The sequence below is a fragment of the Rutilus rutilus genome, assembly GCF_951802725.1.
Source record: "Rutilus rutilus genome assembly, chromosome: 10".
Taxonomy (NCBI): domain Eukaryota; kingdom Metazoa; phylum Chordata; class Actinopteri; order Cypriniformes; family Leuciscidae; genus Rutilus; species Rutilus rutilus.
Window position 1 is genome coordinate 11,406,046 of NC_140215.1, and position 24,682 is coordinate 11,430,727.

At 40.6% G+C, this 24,682-nt stretch overlaps 1 protein-coding gene across 1 annotated transcript in view; it reads right to left on the reverse strand.

Annotated features, from left to right (window-relative positions):
• Positions 1 to 24,682, reverse strand: part of lrp1bb (low density lipoprotein receptor-related protein 1Bb) — a 308,255-nt gene that overhangs the window by 216,798 nt on the left and 66,775 nt on the right. The gene's annotated exons all lie outside the window — the stretch shown is intronic.

A 24,682-nucleotide genomic window follows, 5' to 3' on the forward strand; every position in this document is an offset into this window, starting at 1 on the left:
ATGGAAGTCAATGGCACCCATCAACTGTTTGGTTACTGTCATTTTCAAAAGTTTTTTTTTTTGTGTGTGTGTTCAGCAGAAGAAAGAAATTCATACATGTTTGGAACAACTTGAGGGTGAGTAAAGAGCCCCTTTAAGAGCAGTTTCTGACCATCACAAGAAAAAATTTTCTCCATTATCTTTTGTTATGAGTACAACAGCCTTGCAGTGATGCCCAACAATATTTACAAGAAAAATATGACTATTTGTCAGATCATCAAGTTTCAGGTATCACTCAAATGGGCCTTACATTTCACTTCTAAATCCCTGAATATCCAAACAGCATAATTTATAAACATATCAAAATGATTATTATCCAAAATGCTCCAATTCCAATTCCAGTTCCAAAATGTTGAGGCAGGAATGCAAGCAATAATTCTATGCATCACTGCTCTCTGTACTTGCTATGGACCAGCACCACATTACCACACACACACACACACACAAACATACATACACAAACACCCGCTGAGCAAATTCACTATCAAGGGACAGAATTATAAATGTCAAACGGTTTCATCTTGCTCCCGGTTTCTCCATCTGTGTCTTTCTCTTTCAAGCTGCAAGCCTCAAAATTAGGCCACGACCTACTGTATATGGACAGATTTTCTCACTACACCTCGATGTTTAGTGCTGATAGTGGTCCATTTTGGAGCTTGTGTGTAGTTAGAATGGTTCCCATTTCCACATACTACGACAGAGGTCCACTGCTACATGCCAATGATTAATTCATATATTATACCTCTGCAGGAATAATACCTTGTTCACACAGAAAAAAAAGTAATTCCTCAGTAAGTTCGTTTTGTTTACCTTTCATCATCATCATCATCATCAATCGGCTGCGAACAAGGTAGGTTGACAGTTGGTCACTTGTTTACCTTTACAAATATCGAAACATTCTTAAATCTTGATACATTTACTTGAGAAGCAAAATTACGCAAGATATAAAGTCTTGTTTTTTTTGTTTTTTTTTTTTACTTCCTGCTTAATTTTTTATTTTATTTTTATCTGCCAGTGGGGTAAAACAAGTAATAAAAACTCGGTGAGTGTTTTAGCGCAATTTTCTCACCTCATGGGATCACAACACTAAGAGATAGTAAATCTTTTCCTGGATTTTTTTTTGTGCGTTCCCGAGATTAGACCTTCCTTAACATAATGCCGAAAACCCGAAGTCTCTAGGTGGTCTGGTTGAGGAGTAGATAGAAGTGCAAGATTGGTGCGCACAGACGCACAGAACAGAAATCATGAGTTAACAATCGCAATTTGTCCGGGGAAAATTGCGCTAAAAATAAACTTTAATTTAAAGGGCCGGTTTGGCAGACTGTTTGAAACAAAGTCACTTAATTGTAATAAATCTTTACAGAAAACAACACTTGTTATCTTGAGGAAGAAAAAATAAATAGTGAGGAAGAATTTTTTATTTATTTTTTTTCGCAACGCAGGGTTGTTTTTAGTTGGAAAATCTACAGCACAATAAATCTACAGTGAAGAATTTCGCTTTTAAAGAAACTGGAAAATCGATGCATGAAGTGGATGTATTGAAAAATTTGTCATTTACTCACCTTCATGTTGTTTAAAAATGGCTCAGTGCTGTTTTTGTTCAAACAATACAAAGGGGTTTAATGGCGTTTGGACCCCAACATTCTTCAAAACATCTTTGTGTTCTGCAGTCATGTTTGAAATGAAATGAGGGTGAGTAAATGATGACAGAATTTTTATGTTTGAACTATGCCTTTAATATCTCACTTACAAATAGGAACTGAACAAAGCACATGTCCTATTGAACATGGCATTTGTGTTTTAAACTGGTGTTTTGTTAGAAATATGCAAACACACATCTTCAGATGCAGCAACAAGGGAATTCAGCACAATACAACTGATTTCACAAGTTCATCACGCATAATTTGAAAATCCCCCCAAAAAATTATTGCACATCTTACAATAAGAGGCACCGCTGCATCTCTCTCCAGCATGACTGAAGATTAGTTCCATGGGGAAGAATGGATCTAGCAAATTGTTCAAGAGGTGGGTTCTTCTAAAATTGATTCAGTTTCTTTAGAGGCACAGTGGCTCTGAAACTCGGCTGGTAATCTGGCCTGATTCAATTCAATGGCAGCTGCACATCAGTCAAAAAGCAATTACAGGGAATATGATGATGGCTGCCCTCTGTCCTTCATTCTTACTAACAAAAACAACAGCAATCCTGCGGCCCCCAATGAATAGTGACGGTGATTTGATTGTTGTAGTGGCTTTAAAAAGATGTGTCTATATTTTCGGATGAGTGGTTATTGAAACGGATTTCAAGCCAAAGTTATTGCCTAGTACAGTAAGCCTGGCTTCATATTTTGCAGTAAAATGTTCACTGACAGTTAAAAAAAAGTTCACCTGAATCAAGTTCAACTGGAGGAAAAATCCAAGGAGAGAAAACGTTTGGCTACACAGTCAGGTCTCTCGATAGAAGATTTCCCAAGTCCACTTTGAAGGCACCTTTGCAGCTGAATTGGTTACCATTTAAAAAAATAAAATAAAATAAATCCTTTTAGCTGAGGATAGTTTCTTTTTCAAGCAGCAGAAACCCAGAGTGGCATCAGTCCACTGATGTGTACCTGCTTTCATGTTGGGATGCCCTTTAAAGCTTAGCCCAATTTGAATTATTGGAATGACCAGTGACCACTTTACCTTCCCTCTCACTAAAAGAGGCCTTCACTTTTTGACTCGAGTGTTTGATGCTTCCAAAGCTCTCTGTTTCAATAGATTCTCCTTAGACAATTCAGAAAAACTGCAAGAAAACTTCAAGCCTGTCAAGGAATAAAATCTTGCATCATTTGTTTTCGGAGGCAAAAACAGAATTTACATCTGAAAGGAGCAAATGCTACACCGAACTGCTAAATGTTGCGGTCATTCGGAGATAATTTTGAAGACATGAGGAAGGAAGATAAAAATAACAATGGAGCAAAATCGCCCCAACTCTTTGATGAGGTAGCGGTAACCCATTACCATAACAGTGGGAAATGTTCAGTGGAGCCTGGACTGGCATTCTATTATGAGCTTCATTTCTGACACAAGCTGCCACCTCGATGAGAAGAAAACTTTGGCTCATTAAAGCTCCTCAGCCTTTGTGTTCCGCCAGCTTTCAATATGCAAAACTGTGACAGGGAGCTGGTGAACAGAAGAGATGGCCTTCAGAACTCTGGATGGATGCTCTGCCAATCTTGTTTGATTATGAGAACAGTTGTCTGATGCTAAGCGCCTACGCCACATATAAGCTGAAATCATTTACATGATATTGTTGTTCAATGCAAAAATATACAGCTACCCATACAGCTATAAATCATATTTTTATATATATTTCAAATATATGCTAAATAAATGCACTGCGTGAGAAAAAAATATTGTTCACGATAAAGGGCGAGAAAAATACATTTCTAATCTTATAATATAATGTGGGAAAATAAATATATGCCTTTATGTTAGAAGTTGGACAGACTAGTCGACTTTAATGCTCTGCTATGACGCTTTAAACTTGACATCGACTAGTCATGGCCTATAGAGGGCGCAACCAGATAAGAAATATTCAAAGTCCACTTTTACGCTCCATTTCCAACAGTTAAAATGACAAAGAAATGCATACTCAGAGAGCGCTCCAACAGATACATTTGATTATACCATCTGGATGGTCAAAATTGATCGGGAGAATGCACATTTTAAAAAGCTTATTGTACACGTAAATGAATCGCCATTCAAAACTAATGCACAGCTGCATTATAACGCACACACATACAGAGAGTAGCTCCCACATTACCTGCAGATTGCACGCACACAGAAACAATCAATCAATCAATCAATTCTGAGATTTATCAATAAAATAGCTTAAAAACTGAAAAGTTCTAGCATATATTTCTAAGTAACTAAAACCCACATCTTCAAAATTAGTAGAGAGACGTTGCCAGGTAGAATTAATTATCATGCAATCACTCTCTCACTAATGCAATTCATATAAATGTAATTTTACTCTCCTACTTTATCTGTATGATTTAGAGCGAGCATAAATCTGTGAGAACTATAATGACCCAAAGACAAAAGAACTGATCAAAATAATCTGTTCTGTAGGAGTAATAGCCCTGTGGGCAGCGCGGTGTCATATGCCATAGCTGTGCACAAGGCAACCCGTGTTCGAGTCTCAGCTTGAGGTTCAGGCTTATTTGTTCATTAATGACGTCACCAGCGACTAGTCGACATCGACTCGACTTTCATCACATAAATGTCGACTTAAAAAAAAAATATATATATTTATATTGCCAATTTGTGTCCAAACTATATTTATGTAAATAGATTCAAACTTGTACATTAGCATAAAATATATGTTTTTGCCAGATATACGTAAATATTTTTAATTATTATTTGTATGTATTCTTTTTTTTTTTTTTTTGCCATCTGGGAAAAGACAGATTCTGAGCTGTAAACAGAGATAAAGCTAAAGAGAAGAAAACAAGAAAACAACTGATTTAATTTACTTATCTACAATTGTGAGGACCATTAATGAGCCTGAATCAATGAAGCTCCAGTATAACCTTCAAAATGAATTGCTTCACATTTAATGCAAGCCTTAACCGGATGCTCAACAGCTGTTCAAGCCACTTCAGTCTCATTATCTTTCCAACTGTTCTGTCATGCAACGCGGCCTAGACCGTTTCCTTACCTTGACAACCTGTCACGGTAGGGATGAGTGCAAAAAGGTGCGAGGACTCAAGTGCAGGAGAATGAATATTTATTAACAATAAAGAAATACAAACACAAAACAAAACCCACGAGGGGGTAAAACATAACTATTAAATACAACACAAAACCAGAACATGAAACTAACTGCAGGATCACGGGGAACAAGAAACATTAGACAACGTACCGACACAGACTGCAAACAAGAGGGAACTAATAAAGGGAAACTAATCAGGAGGGAACAGGTGGATAAACTCAAACAATAATCAGTTAACAAGGGGGAGGGATCAGACAATAACACGAGCACATGGCCCAAAATAACAAAACACCCATGTGCAGCACAAGACAGGACAGGCATGTGACATTACCCCCTCCCTACGGAGCGGCTACCAGACGCTCCATAAGACCCGGACGGGACGGGAGGGACAGACCAGGGCGGGGCGGGACGGGAGGGACAGACCAGGGCGGGGCGGGACGGGAGGGACAGACCAGGGCGGGACGGGACGGGAGGGACAGACCAGGGCGGGACGGGAGGGACAGACCAGGGCGGGACGGGAGGGACAGACCAGGGCGGGACGGGAGGGACAGACCAGGGCGGGACGGGAGGGACAGACCAGGGCGGGACGGGAGGGACAGACCAGGGCGGGACGGGAGGGACAGACCAGGGCGGGACGGGAGGGACAGACCAGGGCGGGACGGGAGGGACAGACCAGGGTGGGGCAGGGGAAATGGGCAGTTCGGGAGGCCAGGGCGGACCACAGGGTTCAGGAGGCCAGGGCGAAAATGTCAGACCATCTGGCGGCCAGGGCGGAGAAGATCGTGCAGGCAGCCAGGGCGGAGACGACCCCTCGGGCGGCCAGGGCGGAGACGACCCCTCGGGCGGCCAGGGCGGAGACGACCCCTCGGGCGGCCAGGGCGGAGACGACCCCTCGGGCGGCCAGGGCGGAGACGACCCCTCGGGCGGCCAGGGCGGAGACGACCCCTCGGGCGGCCAGGGCGGAGACGACCCCTCGGGCGGCCAGGGAACAGGCACCAACTCAGGAACTGGAACAGACACCACCGGCTCAGAAACAGACACCACCGGCTCAGGAACAGACACCACCGGCCCAGGAACAGATACCAGCGGCCCAGGAACAGATACCAGCGGCCCAGGAACAGACGCCACCGGCTCAGGAACAGATACCACCGGCTCAGGAACAGACACCACCGGCTCAGGAACAGACACCACCGGAACTGGCACTGGAACTGGCACTGGAACTGGCACCACCGGAACTTGCACTGGAACTGGCACCACCGGAACTGGCACTGGAACTGGCACCACCGGAACAGACACCACTGGAACTGGCACCACCGGAAGTGGCACTGGAACTGGCACCACCGGAAGTGGCACTGGAACAGACACCACTGGAACCACCAGAACTGGCACCACCGGAAGTGGCACTGGAACTGGCACCACCGGAACTGGCACCACCGGCTCAGGCTCAGGAACCACCGGCTCAGGCTCAGGAACAGACACCACCGGCTCAGGAACAGGGACCACCGGCTCAGGGTCAGACACTGGAACTGGCACCAACGGCTCAGGCACTGGAACTGGCACCACCGGGACTGGCACTGGAACTGGCACCACCGGCTCAGGCACTGGGACTGGCACCACCGGCTCAGGCACTGGAACTGGCACCACCGGCTCAGGCGCAGACACCACCGGCTCAGGAATAGATACCACCGGCTCAGGAGCAGACACCACCGGCTCAGGAACAGATACCACCGGCTGAGGCACTGGAACTAGAACTGGCACCACCGGCTCAGGAACAGACACTGACACTGACACCGGCTCCGGCTCAGGAACGGACACTGGCTCCGGCTCCGGCTCAGGAACGGACACTGGCTCCGGCTCCGGCTCAGGAACGGACACTGGCTCCGGCTCCGGCTCAGGAACGGACACTGGCTCCGGCTCCGGCTCAGGAACGGACACTGGCTCCGGCTCAGGAACGGACACTGGCTCCGGCTCAGGAACGGACACTGGCTCCGGCTCAGGAACGGACACTGGCTCCGGCTCAGGAACGGACACTGGCTCCGGCTCCGGCTCAGGAACGGACACTGGCTCCGGCTCCGGAACGGACACTGGCTCCGGCTCCGGAACGGACACTGGCTCCGGCTCCGGAACGGACACTGGCTCCGGCTCAGGAACGGACACTGGCTCCGGCTCAGGAACGGACACTGGCTCCGGCTCAGGAACGGACACTGGCTCCGGCTCAGGAACGGACACTGGCTCCGGCTCAGGAACGGACACTGGCTCCGGCTCAGGAACGGACACTGGCTCCGGCTCAGGAACGGACACTGGCTCCGGCTCAGGAACGGACACTGGCTCCGGCTCAGGAACGGACACTGGCTCCGGCTCAGGAACGGACACTGGCTCGACGGCGGCCTTCTTGTCCGAAGACACAGGCTTGGCAGGCGTGGGCGGAGCCGGCAGGGCTAGCAGCGTGGGCGGGGCCGGCAGGACGAGCAGCTCGGGGACGGCCTCTGGGATGACGGGGGGCTGCTCGGGGACAGCCTCCGGGTCATTGGGGAGGCCGGAGGTCTTCCTCCTCCTCCGCCGTCTTCGATGGTGAAGTGCAGGTTCAGGTCTGGACGGAATTAATGGCGGATGGAGCTCTGGGCTGGGCAGCGGCGATGCATTCTCTGGGCAGGGCAGCGGCGATGCATTCTCTGGGCTGGGCAGCGGCGATGCATTCTCTGGGCTGGGCAGCGGCGATGCATTCTCTGGGCTGGGCAGCGGCGATGCATTCTCTGGGCTGGGCAGCGGCGATGCATTCTCTGGGCTGGGCAGCGGCGATGCATTCTCTGGGCTGGGCAGCGGCGATGCATTCTCTGGGCTGGGCAGCGGCGAAGCATTCTCTGGGCTGGGCAGCGTGACGGATCGCTGAGGTGGTGCAGGCAGTGCGAGCAGGATCACTGGAACAGGGACCGCCGGAACAGGGACCACCGGAACAGGGACCGCCGGAACAGGGACCACTGGAACTGGGACCACCGGAGCTGGGACCACTTCCCTGGTGATCCTCTCCCGATGGCGAATGAAACCCTCCACCATCGCCTCAAAACTGACATGATCAAAAGCTCTACAGATCAGCCAGTCCATCGGTTCATCCAGCGCATAGTTAAACAGATCCCTGTAAGCCTCCTCGCCCAGGTTCAGCCCTTCAGCAGCGCGACGGAACCTCTGCCCGAACTCCCTCACCTCCATCCCCTGCTGACGGAGGGAGACCAACTCCTGAAACTGGAGAATCCGCTCCCATTGCGGACAGGAGGCTGGTTGCGCCTCTCTTCTCCGCTGAGTCCTCATAATGGTCGGTACGTTCTGTCACGGTAGGGATGAGTGCAAAAAGGTGCGAGGACTCAAGTGCAGGAGAATGAATATTTATTAACAATAAAGAAATACAAACACAAAACAAAACCCACGAGGGGGTAAAACATAACTATTAAATACAACACAAAACCAGAACATGAAACTAACTGCAGGATCACGGGGAACAAGAAACATTAGACAACGTACCGACACAGACTGCAAACAAGAGGGAACTAATAAAGGGAAACTAATCAGGAGGGAACAGGTGGATAAACTCAAACAATAATCAGTTAACAAGGGGGAGGGATCAGACAATAACACGAGCACATGGCCCAAAATAACAAAACACCCATGTGCAGCACAAGACAGGACAGGCATGTGACACAACCTACCATGCCATGCTTTCTGATCGCAGCTATAATAAAAAAAGACAACATCCCAATTTTCAAACTCAAGAAAGTCTGCTGAGCCACAGAGATCATTAGTGTCAATTAAAATCGAGCTGACAGGGAAGAATTGTGTCAAAAGAATGGAACTATCCACTAACCTTGCATCAAAAAGTTATTAGGACGTGTAACTAAAGCTGCATTTTCATGTGAAGGTCAATGTACATAGTAATATGTGACATTCTCCTAGTTGGATTTCATAGGAAATCACTCTAAGGCTGTGAAAATCCTTTGAGATTAGTTATGATCCATATAATGCTTCTCTGACACTTGTGAACGGATAAAAATGCTGCATTGTAAACCTTGCGTCTAACACAAACACATCCAACCGTCATCTGCTTCTGTTTTTGAGCTATACAATCCAAGCTGGCCAATGAACGGTTTAATTCTCACCTTGACATATACTACATGGTATTTTGATCTAAATGTCAGCTGCCTCAGTTTTGATCAGAAAACCGTGATTAACATTAATATCATCTGACACCTATTATATAAATGTCTTGAGAATGTCATTCGGCAGCAAGATTCACCCATATAACACCAGTGAATGTCAAAGCCAAAATGTTTGTTCTGCTTCACTTTTCATTCATATTGATCTGCGTATCCACCGAAAAAGCACATCAAATGGGGTTCATAGAGACCACGCTTAGGGCTCCAGTTAGTGCCGATGTGCGGCTGACCAGCTGAATTCGAGGGGGGGAGGGGATAATGATGCTCGAAGGTGCCGCACATTTACAAATTCCACAAGGCACTCCATCCAGGAAACACATCCTCTGCCAAAAGACCTTTACCATGGCAACTCTGAGCCAGTCGGACTGTGTGTAGCCAGGCTAGCAGAGAAATCAATGGGAAAGGACAACAGGGCCTTCATTAAGCTCTGCCTGACCTTCACTTTTCCAGTGAGGTCATTTTTATTTTCGAAACAACAGCGGGGGCATGTCAACAAATTATCAAAGGGAACGCAGTCAGATTTTTAACAGCCATTGCCAGAGTAGCCGACTTCTTGGTATAATCTACCTTGTAAACAATGAATTATTCATGAGTGTGACTTTAAATGTACAGTCCTCACAAGATATTCTTCCTTTCATTATGTTGCTTGATGCAAGACAAATAAAGGCACAATCTGATTCTCTGTACACATCAGATGGATTTCAACTCACAATACATTATAGGCGACTATGTGCATGTGTCAGAGTTATGTATACAGTGCAAATACAAAAGCAGATGCGTCAAAAGCTATACTGCAAGGGTTCTCAACCTTTTAAACACGTCTAAAACATTTTGTGACTAAACACTGCAACGGTCTAAAAAAAAATAAAGCAACACGATTCTAAGTGGCGGCATTCTTAAGAAAACCAACCCATTTTACTATTTAGTTATTTCATTATTACTGACTTAAAAAGTGTGAAAAATAGACAATTTGAGGGCACTCAGTCAGTGACACTTATTTTAAGTAAAAATTGTTTCTCACAGAAGGAGTGTAACACACCACTCAATCCACCTCAGTTAATGTTCATTGCAAAAATTAGAGTACGTCTTCACAAGAGACATATTCCAAGCTGTGAACAGAGATAAATCCAAAGAGAAGGTTAACACTAGAACTACCGGAATTCCATAACTACTAGAACGACCATAGCGGTCATTCTGACCGTTCATACTTTGACGTTCATATGGCCGTACTGAACGTCATTTTCGTCATGTCATATCTACTGTACATGTTAACCTTCTCTTTTCCAATGAAGCTTTTAATTCCTGTCGTCATAGCCCTTAAAAAAAACACAAAAGAAAGATTGCCCCGACAGGTGCTGCCTCTATGTTAGGATTTCACTCACCACGTGAATAGACATGCACAAAAGTTAGGAAACGTCAAAGCTTCATACCGTTTAGTACAGCCCTGTTTGTAAATAAGTTCAATAATCAATACAAAATCTAAAAATAAATGGATCTACAATGTTAGGTAATAATAAACAGGACACAAAATTTTAATTCATATGAATGTGAAAATGTATTTTCCAGCCTAATTGATAAATTTTTTCTAATTTTCTTTGTACAATAAAAACAAATCTTATGATACAATAACTTATAACATATAGGCCTATACAATAACAAAAACACTGATACATTTGAATACATTGTAAAAACGTTCACGGACACGTATGCAGCACAATACAGTACACACACAAACAGGCTAAGAAAAAACATGAACATTAGCTAAACAAGAAAACGAACTGCTTTAGAACGATTAGTTTCAGTGAACAAAAAATTTAACTGCCAGTTAACCTGATGTTGTTCGTTAATATTTTTTGTTCACTGAATAACTGCCCATTTGAACGGCGCAAACACCCCGCATCTTTGACGCTTACGCACATTCCACACAGTTAAACACCGCCTTTCGTGTGCAGCTCCCACACACCACTTTGTGACATTTGGCACATATCTCCTTGGTGTTATTTTGTTTGCAGTTCCTCCAGTTGTATGGCTTTTGATTCCATGTGGTCGGAGCGAAGTTCGCTCGCCAGTCGTGTGATGAAGTCCCTCTGCGAAACTTGCAATGTAGCGGACTTATGATATCTATAATGCGTGCGGTCAAAATGACCGTCATGGTCATTCTAGGTAGAAATAGTCAGAACTGTTTAGTGTTTTGTGATTTTAATACAATAACAGTGTCAGAATAAAATATACACATATTTAGGAAAAGTCAGAGTCCTACAGCCACATTTATTTTATTTTAACAAAGTTATTACACTGTAAAATTTAAAAACGGTCAAAATGACCGCCTTGGGAGTTCTAGTGTTAACGAACAAAAAATAAAAGAAAAATTTAAATGAGCTTATATTTTATAGCTGTAGAAATTATGCTATAAATAAGACACAGTTCATATAAATCTCTCATGACTCATTTGAATTTACTGACCTCTATATTTATCAGACATCGGAATTGTGCGAAATCTCTTTCCTCCACTCAAGGTCATATTGACAGCTGGCATTCTTAACAATGCGGAGTCTCATTTATGGGTTTATATCCCTTCTCATGCCATGATTATCAATCAGGGAAGATAATGGGCACTGAAGCAGACAGTATCTCAGTCACTCCATGAGGTGAACCACCAGTCAAGGTTCCCTAAACAACATGTCTTCCTGAGGTAACCGTGAAGGGTTCTATTCTCTCAACATCATTGTTTCATTACAGCCAAGAAAGATTGCCTCTGAAGCGCTGATAACAGAAAAAAGCACTCAAAAAATACACTATAATATTTAAAATTGCACAATTAAAAGATGTTTTTTTGAGTTCCTTGAAATCCATATTACCCATTTTTAAGAAAGAGATAAGAGCCTTTTACTCAGATGAGCACTTGACAGAGCCTTTTTTTTATCCACTTTAGACCATTATTTCCAGTAGGAGTCTCCCGCTGTGTGGGAAGCAGCAGAGGGGGGCTGTGTTTAAGATGCCCAAACTCTTCTGATATTGCAGCTTTGCAGTTTATCTGCCGATGAAATCAGCGGGTTCACGCAGTAGGAAATCTCCTTCAGAAGATCTGATTAGTCTCATTCCACTAAAATCTGGGAAGCACATGTCATATCTAAATGCAAAGTTAGCGTAACAATATCAAGTTGGAGCCTAAAGCTGCTAATGATCCTGAATCTGAGGTAAAAAAGAATGGGTTATAACTGATGTTTTGGCTGAAGTTAATATGTATGTAATCATTATCATGCATGTGGGTGGTAATAAGTACGGCTGAATGGGCTAATCTTATAAAGTGTTGCTCCGTATGCTGAGATCATTTGAAATGCTGCAGTATAATGTGGGTGGTTGCGAATTGCTGAATTAAACCGCTGTTCGCACTCTCAGGTGTTCTGTACAGTAAGGGTTTATCCCCAGAGGCAGTACAGGAGGTTAAAACTCTGACTATTCAGTTTGTCTATTTGCATCTTTCCATATTTATGTCATTATTTGGACTCACGGTCCTAATGGAGAAAAAGTCACTTAGCTAATTTGCATAAACCCAGGATACCGCAATTATCAACAGACCCTGCCATTCTCCAGAGACTTTAGAGCTATCCGCTCTTACCGCGGGAACAATTAACATAACCGCTTCATCTATTGGCATGCATTTAAACTAAGGCTTTTTTCCACCTTTTACAAGACCATACAAAAACTAGAGCAAATTCAGTCACTATTAAATCCATAAATTATTAGATAAACTACAAAAAAGCACATCGCTTTTGAATTATGAAGCCCTTGATTTCCAAGCAAGGGCTGGTACAGTCATTGCCGCAGGTCTAGAAGCTCAATGAGATAAGGAAATGATGAAGGAACTAAAGAATCATTACACAGGGCTGAGTGTGAGAAGTTTTCTTCCCATGGGCTTAAAGCATGGCTTCTATTTGTAATTACCTAAACTGCTTTTTAGCAGCTCATTGACATGCTCTGAGCAAAAGAAAAGGATAAAGTGAAAAGGAAACCTAAGTTTGTTCTGAAGTCTAAAAGGGGAAAAATCCATATAACCTCCAGAAACAGAGAGTGAAAGATAATAAAAAAAAAAAAAATTGCTTCAAAGCTTATTGACAGTTGTTTTAAGTGCACTATTGTCTAATAACAGCTTAAAACTTTTGACAAAAGATTAAAAACTATTTCAAAAGCTCTTAAAAGAGATGTTTTTGAAGCCTGATGTCAGATTCAAAATGAAAGTATGCTATCAGAAAGTCCAAACTGTTTTGACAACCATTAATAGTGACAAGGAGCCAATGATTTTTTTCAACAAAATCAATATTAGCTTTACTGTTATATGGGTCCGGTTAGACTCTAATAAACAAGTAGAGGAGCAAAACGAGGCCTGAATGCTTCATTTAAATCCATCATGTGAGTCGATCACGGCTTTTTAAAAGCCTTATAAATTGTGAGAATGGAGAGAGGGTATGGCACATCCAAGGCTACAAATTATTCAATCAATTAGCTACTGTATATCTGCTTCTGCAGGTAGAAGAATGGAGGACATAAAAGAATCTGCTGTGAAAGACCTCTAGAGAGCAGTAAAGTTTGACCTGGCATTAACTATAGAGGAAATGAAGTAATATGGGAGGCTGTGTTAAGATAAGACGGTCATATGCACAAGCATGATTCGTCGAAATGGTGTGCGTACGGAGCATGTGAGTGTTAAGGGTCATAAAGGCTCTGTCATGCTGAATGGCAATTGGCTGAATTGATTTCACACAATCTTGAACCTTAGGGCTCAGTATTGATCCCGCTAGCTTTTGATTTTCACACACAATGAACACTCACACAACAGCCCATTTCAAATGATCCATCTTCAACAGCCTGAGGTAAGATAAAAGCAACTGAACTTAAGTATTTTTAAAAGTTTTCAAAGATTAAAATGCACGCAAATACAGGCTCTGTCAGTCTAGAAAACTAGAACAGTAATAAAAAACATTATACAAACAATGATGGGCTATAAATTGGAAAATTGGCTATTTGCAATAAGCAGAAATGGTATCTAATTACAGTGGTCGGACTCATTACTTGACATGTGACCTATTCATACAGCCAGTTAACAATGTTGTTAGCAGCACTGTGCATTGTTAAAAAGGATAATATCCAGACACGCCGTTCATCATAATTATAGCACGTAATAGCAGGTATAGCATCTAATACATACAGCAACAGCAGATGCATGTGAATAAATCTAGTTCCATTGTCAGGGAGGTAGAGCTTCACTGAAAGATGATTCATAACTGACTGACATAAAGCGCTTTGAAATTTAATTGTTTCATTATGCAGGCAAATAAATCTGTTAATCATAATGCATTCACACCACGGACGATTACAATAATACTTGGGGAATACAACTCAGTCAGAGACAAAGCATTGATGATTTTGAATTATGAGTGAATGATGAAATGCCATAAATCAGAATAAATGATTTAGAGGTGCAAGATATTTAGATTGCCAGCTGATATATTTGGTATAACTATGCATTTCCTTGGTTCATTATTGTTTAAGTAAACAAGAGCATATTAGTAATATTTAAATCACAGATACAACTACATTAGTAACAATGTTGAACCTCACAATTCATATTATTCAGTTTTCTATTCAGTAATATGTCTTTTTGGGCCTTCAAATGCATCTGTATTCAAACTGTGCGTGAGGTGGTGACAGCCCGGGTGCTACAGTGACGGTGTACTCATTAAAGGCTAGCGAAAGGGTTTTTCTCCTGGGAAACCCTTAGATGTGTGGATAAAGCTGTACACAGGAAAGGAAATATATGTCCTTTTCAACTAGTGTCAGTAGCCAACTTGTCTTTTCATTCAGCACACATTTGCTTCACCAATGTTTTCCATTTTGTTCCCATTGTGCCATTGATTCCCACCCTCAGCATCTCATTCTGAGCATATTTGCTTTCTAAGTTTACACATATTATTTACGAATGTGACATTTGGGATAGCTTCCAAACTTCAGTTTATAATATTTAAAACAACAGTTACAGAGAAAGATTATTTTTGTGGTATCTGGACTGACATACAGTCCATTTTCTAACATTCATTATTAACTCTGAAAATGCCTGAAGGACTAAAATACCAAATGTCTTGGATCTCAAAAAAACGAAACAAAAAACAAGAAATAAAATTAGATAAAATCTAAGTTATGGTAAGTCATCATGGGAACATCGTTAAAAAGGCACAGAATTGTTTGGTATTTTAAGAACAACTTTCCTTTATTATCTAATGCACTTTTTATAAACCCAGACTTCACCAACCATTTCATATAAACCTAAATTTCTGATCCTCGCTTTATACTAGGGGTGTAACAATATATCATGTCACAATTATATCGCAAAACAAAAATGCAACAATATGTATCGTGGATAGTGACAATATGTATTGTTCACCCAAAATTAAAAGTACTGTGTGTGAAAAAATTTAAGTTTACAGAGTTGTAGTGTCAGTACTACATTAAACAACTATATAATGTTGAATATAATGTTGAATAATGCAATGGGGGAATATTTGTGGGTCCTGATAATGACAAATGTCTAATATTATCAGTAAAAAGTGGCTTACATTATTTTAAATATATCAAGTCAGTGAAAGATTCTGGAGCTGAACAATTCTGTATTTTAAGCTTCAGAATAATGATTTTTTTTTTTTTTATTCTGGTGTCACCATTGTCCTCTGAATTTGGTTACCAGCACCAAGTCCAAGCCTATTCATTTACACCCACAATGTAGTATAAAATTTAGCATTTTAATCAACAGTTCATTTTTTGTTAACCTTTTACCATATGTCTTGGAGTATCAAAATAATATTTTATCGTGAGTTCAATATCGTGATTTATACTAATCGAATCGTGACATGAGGGTATCGTTACACCCCTAATTTATACTAATCAGATCTTGCGGGTAATGTCCTCCAACCTCAATGCTCTTTATTAAATGTCTAGTGCTACACATTCACAACATAAATTTGGTGCTGCATTTCCTAGTAATTGTTTTATGGGATCATTTAAAAAGGTTAGTACATTTCTGTGAAGGTTAGTAAGTATTTTGACTGCACATCCTTAGAGATGCTGACTAACCTCAAACATTTCAACACTAAATTTAATAAAACCACTTTCAAGCTCATTTCAGCCTATTCATTTGAGACTTATTCATTTTGCTTACAGTGGAATCAAATCATTTTTGCGGAAGTCTCAATACAAAATACACTGCACTGCTTCAAGCTTCCAAAGTGGATCTAAAATAGCAGCCAAAAAGACCTGGTACGAAGCCTGTCACTGAAAAAGAGTCATGTCACTTCAGCTATTCCAGACACAAATAATGCTGTTCACTTTTTCCACCCTAAAAGGCTCAGAGAGCCTTCATTTTTTCCCTCTCTGACAGGTAAAACTAGAATTATACCCCCTCACTCTCTCTGTGAACAGCAGAAACAGGCATTCAGCATTGTGTGTGGTGTGCTGTTTTGTCTCAGTGTGGTGTGCCTTCAGGGCCCCCATCTGTGCGGCCTAGCCAGGTCGGAGCACCAACTGTTGCTGTTATAGCCACTAAAGAAGCAAATATATGATCTCTGTATGTGCCGTCGTGAGTATTACATCATCGGATCACGGTCCTCTTTGCATGCGTTAAGGGAGGCTGAGTGAAAGCAGTCACCTTAACGCAGCTCTCACCCAACCCTTCGCTCTTTGAGCCACACTGCCGCTTTTGGGGTCCAGTCACATCATCGTCTAATGCCCAAGTGGGCTTAATGGTTTCTTTCTTTGGTCGGGTTGATATTATATCGTTGTTTATTTATGTTTGTGCAGATTTGGTGCAGGTTTGTGTAGATTTGTACTACTGTTGCTACCCTCAGTGTAGTGATTCTTACTGTTTAACAACAGTCTCCATCAATTGTATCGATTACCGCCATGCAGTAGTAACAGTTAGTGGTTTCGGGCTATTTTGCAATATTATGATATGTAATTAGCTGAAATTAGAATTTGGGGTGATCTTTATACTTTTGTGACTCTTTGTTTTTGTCTTTAAAGTGTACGGTTCTGTAATATTTAATTATTTTGTTTGTTTTCAGTATATTGCAATTCATGTTCTTCTTGGTTTTTGTTTTGTTACATTTTGATTTAGTTTGATTTATTTTCTTTCTAATGTGATCTTTTTTGGTTTCTTTTCTTTTTGTAGGAGCTGAGTGCTTCCTGAAGCGGCCTGGTTCTTTGCTGCACATTGTGCTATACTTCACCAAGGGTTGTCATTATGGCTGTGTCACAATTGTCGTGTCATTATTTGCAGTGAACTTCGAGGGTGTGATTCTGATTGACGGGGTCCTTTTGTGTACCTGGTGCTGTCAAACTTGCCCGCTCTCACAGAGGAAGCCTCAGCCCATGCAACGATTGTTCATTTTCCTTTTATTAGGTTTCATTCGACCAAATGCATATTTGAGTGTGACTGGCCAACTATTTTAGCTTTATTAAAAGATTATTTTTGTACGGGAACTCATGCCTCTTGCCTTTTCTAAGTGGAACTTAATTGTGTCTTTATTTGGATTGTTTTTCCCCGTTATTTCGGGGTGGCGGAGTCGCGACTCGCTTAGAATCGAGCCACTTGCTACATGTGTAAAGTTCATAAATTATGGAATGAGTTCAATTCAGCTACAAGCAGCTCTGGAGAAAACAGTGATGTTATCATCCAGCTCAGTTCAGTTCTCATCCAATAGCCTCAGTATAGTCAAACTTTCATTTTATATATGTCATATACATTCAGTTTATATACGTCACTAACATGGTCAGGGGAAGGTGAAGGTTGGGTCAATTAAATGGTTTTGACAGTGATGTCTTCATACTCACACTGAGTACCCATTCAATGTCCACTTGGTCAGCAATAAAACTGATGAGCTGAAATTTTTCCTCACAAAGAAACTGGATTTCTCCCTTACTTATGAATTCCATTTCATAAAAGCCTGGTAGAATGTCTCTACACCTGACACAGCAAACGGATGCTTCTTTTCCAATTCACTTCAAGGCAGACACTGCACACAGACATCATGCATCTCTACACACTCCTGTAGAGCAAAAGAAATCGATGGGTAAATGTAACAGGACTTGAAACACTTTCCTGCTGTATTTAATTTTAGGTAGTCATTAATATTACTACAAACATAATACACATAAAATAATTTTCTTTTCTTAAACATGAAAACAAACCAAAAAATATTTTAAGGCTCCTGGACAGCTGTTTTATGTGTGGGCGATAGGCCTACAAGTACAGTTCCTATCTACTTGAATGGAGAAAAAATTAAATCTCCACAAGTCCTTGTTAAATTCAAAACATATTTCATATCAGCAGTAAGACCTGACAGCAGCAGTAGAATAGCTTCTTCAAATCATGCTCAAAAACCATATGTTTTAGGCTGATCCAGGTCATTTCACATGGACCGTCTAGAATAAACAAACTCTGATTAACCAAAATACGTGATTTCCATTCCTACAGCAGCCATAATGAGTTTCATAATTTCTCCCATTTATTTGCCTATGAGTGGCCTGTCCCCTAGCCTTATAAACTTTCTGCATTAACAGATGGTGTGTATTTATTTATTTTTTCATTCATTTTTTTAGGTTTAACAAAGCAAAAAAAAGAATTATTTCCAAGTGCCCTATGGAACCCCCTGGAGTATACGTACCCCTGGTTGGGAATCACTCACTCCAGAGGATTAAAACTGGCACACAAGCACAGGAACTAGATGCAAAACATCATAATTCACTCCACTTTGAAATCTGGATTATGCAATGGCCTTCTTAATCCTTTTAGTTATTTAAAATCACATTAGAGTTCAGATAGAGCCGGGTGTTCCACATGGTGGAGTTTTTTTCCCCCCTCGTGTTGACACCCCAGGCACTAGAGCTAGGACATTTATTTGTCAGATTTTACTCTTGATTTTTTTCACTTCCACTTTTTTCTACCCTCAAGCTGTGTAATGCTCATGAGAGGTATCTAAACATGTTAGCTCTCTTAGAAACAGATATACCCCCAAACTCACTCAAATCCATTTAACATTAAAAATCCTTTTTACAGTCTCTTTCATGCTATGGAAAGAGAAATTTCCCTTAGCTATGTTTCTAATGAGTTTATTCAATTAGCTAATGACGACCAGCCTATCTACTAGTATTAGTACATAAAGTGCATCTGCATTGTCTAGACATAACATTTCATGTCCTAGGATTTGAATGAATGAGTTGGTTTCTCTGCTATCTGACATATACAAAGTCAAGATAAATCTGGGCAGCTTCTAAGTGCTTGGATAAGTTGGAAAAATTAGTCACAAGAAAAACCCAGAATAGCCATACATATTCTGTTCCAAAACTAAAATCCAGTAGATAGTAAGCTGCCTGTAGTGGCATTATAGTGCACTCGTGATGAAAAAGTTGTTCCAAAAGGTATGCTTTTAATTGTTTTCTCCTAAACAAATCTCTCACTGAAATAAATAAATATCCAAAACTAGGGAAGAGGCGAGAGAATTTTTCTATCAAAAACAAACATAACTCATTCAATAATGAAAACACTTGATAAGCCACTGTTAGATACCTGAAAAACTTCAAGCACTGTTTACACTTTGTTCTATTGCTTGTAAGTGGTTTCTTTGTTCTTGGTTTTGAAACGGTTTACTGCAAATTATTCTACGTTGAAAAAGGCCAAAAAAGGTTTTGTATCCTCAAAGTCTGTGCATGTAATTGTCTGAAAAACAACCACAAAACATCACATAAGAGCCCCTCCACGCTTGGTCATCACCTTTTCAATGTAGTTCATAAAGCATTCTGGTCCATCGAGACATTTACACAATTCCTCCACGTCCACTACAGCTGTCCTTTCAGACAAACACACCCCATGATGCTCTATAGTCACATGATTCAGTACTCTAGGCTCAACTGATTTCATTTATTTATTTTATGGTATTTATTTCATGTGTACTGATGGTGCATGAATTGAACATGCACAAACCAATCATAAAGAATCAATTTTGAAGCATTTAAAAAAGGCTAGAGAGAAAACCGATAAAAAACAAAACAGCAAAAGAAGCACAAGCTCATGTATTTACAGATGAGATCAAAGCAGATAGAAAGAACTTCTGATTTGTATGAAGTGAGTACTTGACACATAAGATGTCTATGAGCTTTTGAATCATCATACAAATGAATAAAGGAAGGTATCTATTTTAGGTGACTGGCCACTTTTTTTAAAGTTACCGTATTCACAGTTTTTAATTACCTTCACATCTTCACTTTTTCAATTAAAAAATGGTCCTGTTGTGTGAAAAAAAAAAGTTTCTTGAATGAGCAATTTATTAGACGCACGGGTGATGCCGGTCTGTTATCATAGGGACATCGACTTTTCATTTTCACTCCCCTAAACATGACGCAGAACAAAACTAACTGTGGTTGGTTGTGTTACATGTTAGTCAAACATCCTCTTGACCGGTCCTTGGCCAATGAAGGTATGGCTACGCGAGACTACATTTGCATAGGCCGTACTATTTGAATTCATGATTGGTTGACTGCACAAATAAAATCTTAAACAGAACAATAAGATAACGTTATTAACCGATTAATGGTAATTTCAAATAAACAATTCTATTCAGAATGTTTAAACTTGATTTCGTTTTCGTTTATGTTCCTGTTAAAATTTCGTTCGTTTACGGTTTTTGTTTTCGTTCCTTGAACCGGTTCAGAACCCTGGTTTCTGAGAAATTTCCCCCTAAAACAGGGACATCCAGTCACCCCAATCAAGCTTGTCAAAGCCAATTCTATGTATCTAGCATCAGTTCTTCATTCAAGTGAGCCAAATACCAGGTTGGATTTATCATCCCCAGCACACGACCATGGGCAGAAACATGCTTTAGTAATCTCACACCAAGCGTCTCAGCTGCTATGGCACTTTGTCAGTGCCGCGAGGCCAGCGAGATTTACTGTGGAGTGAATCTGGGCTCCTAGTGGCCAAAGCTGTCCCATTTTCCCCGGCCTGACTGCACTGACCTCATATGATGAATGTGCTCTTCAGGGCAAAGAAGAACAAAGCTCGCCGTTATTGATGCTCTCAATTAATAATCTCAGACCTGCTGCTGGATTCATGCGTAGAGTGTCCACCGCTGCCCCCGCCTGCTCCGAGATATAGTATGGACCATACAGATAAGACACAGTGAACAATTAGAAGCCTAATTAAAACGATAACTGACAGTGCTTCTGACAAGCTATGTTGAAATATCATGTGTAAGAAATGTTTAGAGGTACACCGCGTGAGTATTACTGATTAATGTGCAAGGAGTAATTCACTTGTGAGGCTCATTGCCATGTTGAGACATTGAGTCTGTCTCCTGCATGTCAAAAGCCTGCTAAAAAAAGAAAAGAAACCAAACACATGACAGCCTACCTACATTCAAGGTGACCATATAGAAGGACTGAGGAAATTCATAGCTTGTACATGGAGTTTTGTCAAGCATTTCTAATTGTCTCAACTGTGTCGCTAAAGTAGAGGTTGATTCTTTAAAGGTGAAGTGTAGGCTCGGGAAAAAATTCTAAAAGAAATTAATAAATATATCAAATGATAATGAATACTCACACAATACTTCTTTCACTATTATTCATGCTACTAAATGTTAACCCCAAAACAGAGCAGTGTAATAATGAATTTTATGAAATTGCACTGACAACAATGCAGTCATTTCCAAACATTTGACTCTGATTAGTCGATTATTTTGAGTGAATCAAACACATACAGCTTAAAACTTACTTTGAGACTTAAATCAGTGTAGTTACTGACCTGTTGTTCATATGACTAAATATTAAATGTATACATATTATAAATATTTATAAATATTAACCTTATAAAGCCTACTGTATCATATTTGATGCACACATTTCTAAAGCCTCTAAATTATCAACATGATCAAAACTTTTTAGCAACTTTTCAAATAATTGCAGAATTGTCCACATTCAGGCAATGGTAGGCTACATGTCTACCAATTTTTATAGTAAGAATAATTTTTACTTTATATTGTTAGTAATATTTCAAGATGAACACTTAATGGACTGTAGCATCTTTGGTTTACTTGATTATCAATACGTAATTTTTTTAGATGTATCAAATAAAATACATCAGTCAATGTTTATTTGAACATCTCTCAACCATGATGGTTTGCTCCCACAACAAAAACTACATATCTTTGATCATGAAAATAAGCATTTAAGTATCATCTTACTAAGACATATTATTGGGAGATATAAAGAGACATCTAAAATGTTTATGAAAAGTAGTCTCATCCTGTTATGAAGTTTTAATTGATTACAAGCTTTTCAAGATTTGCATCTTGTATTTTTTTCTCAATTTGGGCCTCTAACATTGAGGTGTTGTTGTTTTTTGTATTCTTCTATATCCAGTGGTTAAAGTGGGATTTGGCAGGTGGGGGAACCCTCAAACTTTGTGTAGGTGCAAATGACTCCCACTATCATATTGAAGGACAACATATTGAGTATTGTGGTATAGCAATACTTTTTGGGACAAGAGTGTCACTGTGGCACCAAGTATCACAATACCTATTTACTTGATATTTTAATGGTTTTATTTTGGTCCACCTACATCTACACTGATATGATGACGATACCATGTTTAAATTGCTGAACACCACAATATGGAACACAGCCTTGTTTTTCACAAAACATAAAAAGTTTGTGGGGTTTTGGGGCATGCTCCCCCAAGAAAATTTTGATTTCTCTGACCTACATATGTGCAATTTAGAAAGAAATGGATAAGAAATAGCTTTAAAACCATGTCAGTGGGCATTAGATTATTTGTCAATCCCTGCTCTCTCCTCATCTCCATCCTTCTTTTTCTCTCAGTCTCCTTATCCTGCCATATTTCTTCTCCTCCTAAAGCTGAACTTTAACTGATAGTCTTTTCATTTTCGTCTGTGTCAGTGAAGAAAGTAAACATAGGCTCAACTGATATTTATATGTTTTATGAATCATTTTCTGAGACAAGTTAATTTACTCAAGGCTACCAGGGAAGCTGTAGCCCAAGTCAGTATTACCAATAGGAACCTTCTACAAGCTTTGGAATTTGAATTTGACGACTGTTTTTAAATGTTAAAAGTAATTTTAAATAATACAAACTATAGGCTACGTTTACAGCTGTTGGTGGAATTGCCAGACGTTCCCTTAGGCACCATGCGCTGTGGAAACGCGTCAAAGCATTCTTAGGTATAAACATGCAGCATTTACGCACATGACGTAGGTGATTTTGAATGAATACTTCATGTCAATATACAATGGTTATGTTAAAACTAATCCTGCTATTACTATCTTTGTAAGACTGCCGACCCTATAGAACAGTGGAAAGGGAAGACAAATGTAATGCGAATATTGAACCTAAAACTAACTTTACCGTACTCAACCACCTTGTGTGCATTTCACGCACTTGTAATCGCTGGTGTTCAGCGGGGAGGTGAGGAAGGACTTTGCCTGCATGCGTGAACCGGCGTAGATGCACTCAAATCAGACAGGAGAACCGTGACTGAGAACATAACGTCGGGAAGCGTGTTTGTGAAGGCGTTTGTGGTATTACATTTTGATTTGATGCGGAAGGATTCCTTTAGAGGGAGCACCAGGCTGGCTGTAATTTGACAGTGCACGCGAATTTTTAAAAAAAAATAGCCTACCAGTGCACTATCATTGATATTAATGAATCTATTTATTTATTTATTTATCTGAGGTGCCAGAACGCAGTTCCGGACCGTTCCAGCCCACTTTAACCCCTGTCTATATCATACTATATAAGCCATAAAAGCCTGGTGTATCAGATATGATACTTTTTCAAATATGATAAACTTCTCTTTTATTTTATTTTCTTATTTTATCTCTTTTTTTTTCTTTCTTTTTTTTTTACTGTTCCGTTTAAAGGTGACATATTATGCCCCTTTTCACAAGATGTAATATAAATCTATGGTGTCCCCAGAATGTGTCTGTGAAATTTCTGATCAAATTACCCCCCAGATCATTTATTATAGGTTGCAAAAACCCTGTTTTTGTGTGTGCCCCTTTAACCCCCTGGGGTCGGCGTGATCTGCTCGCTTTTTTTCTTATCAGTGCAAAATAGACTCAAAATACTCTGTTTTGATCTTTTGATCTTACATACAAGTGTTATACATCATTCGATCCTGTTAAGTGTCTATTATTTTTGTGTATACTCACAATAAAAACAAAGTGTTGTGCTTTTTGCCAAATAAAGAAAACTAAACATGATGTGAGTTCTACCTTCTCTCTGTTAGTGAAGTCCATTCTGAAACGCGACCGAAAATGAACTGTAACTCGGCGAATACTCAGTCAAACAGGCACACAGGCTTGAATTCTCTTCTTTTAAATGAAGTATTTTATATAAAAATCAAATATTCTCAGTTTAATCTGTATTAAAAGAGAGAGATGTCAGTCGTTCTCATTTCATCTCATTAAGTGCTAATGTGACCCCGCCCACGGAGCTATTCAAACGCAAATGAGCGATCCATGCAAACGTGTCAACGCCCACATCAGCTGGATAAAACACATCTGTTTAATCACTCATGGACTTTGTCTTGTCTTGCTTCGCTGTGAGGAATAATCCTTAGGAATA